The sequence below is a fragment of the Phytophthora infestans genome, genomic scaffold (assembly GCF_000142945.1).
Source record: "Phytophthora infestans T30-4 supercont1.128 genomic scaffold, whole genome shotgun sequence".
NCBI lineage: Eukaryota > Oomycota > Peronosporomycetes > Peronosporales > Peronosporaceae > Phytophthora > Phytophthora infestans.
The window spans coordinates 169,952-172,484 of NW_003303631.1; positions in this window are offsets into that span (position 1 = coordinate 169,952).

The following is a 2,533-nucleotide window of genomic DNA, read 5'->3' on the forward strand; positions in this document are numbered from 1 at the left end:
CATTCTGCATACCAATGCCCATGCTGGTCACAGTTAGCACAGGTATAGCGCTGTATCTTTTTACCATTCTTGCCCTTGCGCTGCCTCTGACGCTTGCCTGCATGTCCTTGCCTTGCATGTTGGTTCACAACATTCACTTGGTTCGTGTTTGACTGCGCTGTCCTTGGCGCCGCTAGTGACATCTGCTGTTGCAACTGGTTGCTTAAGTGTTCCGCAGTGCGCAGGCGCTGTAGCGCTTCAGCAAGTGTCATGGTCCGACGATCGTGCTTGCTCATCCAGAGTGAGTGCTCTCGTGCCAGCTCAGGAAACATTAACAGCGTGTTTGAGATAAGTAGTGTAACGGGGTTACATGGTGTGGAGCACACAGGGGTACGAAGTACCCGGAGAGTTAACAAACTCTCAGTACATAAGTTGGAGAGTTAACAAGGTCTCTCAGTACGTTGGCTGAAAGCCACACGTTATGCATTTGATTAGGTTTAACTATGCTAGATAGTTAAGGAGATACATTTACCCCTAGGCGGCTTGGCCACAATAATAGTAAATAAAACACTTCTGGTTTTGAAGCATAAAAGTTAAGGTGTTAACTTTGAGCCCTGGTCTTGGGCTGTAAGTGTCCTTTGGATAAGGAACTTAGTATTAGTGACTCTTTGAGTCGAACGTCTTCCTCTGACGCTAAAGCTACGGCAGCCCCGCTGCAAGTAGACTTGCATGTTCCCACTCTTCAAACTCGCCCTTCGCTAGTCGCAGTCGACGCACCATAGCATCAATGTATTGCACATACTTAGTCACAGCTTCCTTGGGCTGCAGCTGACGGTTCATCAGCTCGCGCCGTAGGTAATCAGGGTTAACGCCGTCACCCGCCTCAAAATGCTCAGTAATTCGTTGCCAAAGAAGTGACGGGGCATCCATCTGATCACGGATGGAGTTGATCTTGAATGTTGTTCGTATATCCACCGAGAGTGACAGTGCTAGGGCTGAGAAAGCCTTCACCTTCCTTGCCTTGTACCACTCAGCATACTTAGGCCTCTTGTAGCCCTCCACGGAGTCAAATCTTTCGGCACCATAGGTAATCTCGCCCAGCAGGCGGCTCTCAAAATGCAACGGCACCTCACTAACCCACGCCGTATATTCTTCCTTCTTTGATAACGGGGGCAGCCGAATGTCGGCCGTGTTGCGCAGCGACTTCGTGTGCTCTGCGAGCTCTGCGTCGTCGTAGCGCCCGCCGGGGTTCTGGTTGTTCAGCATGCTTGGTAGGCTGCTCTGGGCTTCGCTGTGCCCTGTGCTGGGGTCACTACCGTCACTTGGATTGCTATGTGGCGGTGGTGGCTGATTTCTAACTGAAAAGTTGCGAGTTCGCAATCTTTCAAGAAGATTTTCTACCAATGATCGACCACCTTGAAATCCGGATAATGACCGGATAAGGTGTTCGGCTTCTTCGTGTGACAGAACATCATCGTCACGTCCAGTAGCTCCATCAGCCACATTATCAGCCAATCGGCGCGCTCCTCGACTCCCATTCGCCGAAACCCCGTCAGCGTTTTGATCTTCCACACCAGGTGCGTCCGTTGTCGAGCCATGGACCCTAATTGGGCTCATATCCTGAGGTGACGCAGGGCGCGTCACTGGACTGCTCTCTAAGCGTAGGTCACTTCTAAGCGTAGGTGCCATTAGAGTAGACTTACACTTAAGTAGTAAAGCAATCAAAAGAGGTACGTAAACACAGTGAGTGCCGGGCAAAAGGCCACGACAGGGCTGCAGTACTGGTGTGGGCTTGCTCTTCTCTCTGAGGTTCGCTGAACCGCAAATTGAATTGTGAGAGAGAGAGAGCAAGCCTCACGCAAGCCAGTACGCCTCTCCGCAAGTTCTATTCGATACATAAACTAATATAAACCATACTTTACCTAAGTCAGTGTCGTCGTGAGCAGCACGGCGGCACGGTCGCTCTTGTCCATCGATCATAGTAAACTTGGTATAACCGCACGTGGCACGTCGGTAAGTGCGCAGCCGCAGGCTGCAGCAACAGGCGTAGGATAGGATGTAGGATCGGCTGTCAGTGTCAATGCCAGGCACTGACAGTCCACTTGTATGTACTGCTGGTGCTAGCCTCTTCACACAGGGGCTGGCATCTCACACGAAGCTGTAGCTGACAGCTACTAGCTACAGTGCAAGCAATGGTGCTAGCGCAGCCGATGATATGAGCAGTTCCGAGCTCTCGTGTGGGGACTGCTTGGGTGTCAACTTGAAATATCCGATCTCACGGATTCAGATTATCCTATAATAACAAATCTTTGTCATGTCATGATTCATAATACAAGCTTTGCTGCAATATGCAAGCATGACTTTGCAAAAACGTACAGATGAGCCCGTCAGTAGTAATCCCAGCTCTTGGAATACCCTTCTACAGGAATACAAAAGTAAAAATATGATAATTCCCAGGGGTAATATAATAGGGAGGGAGTTTAGTTTTTTTGCCCACCCAGGTTACTCAAAATATTAGGGGTTATAGAAGAGGCACAATTATTAAGGTTAAGAA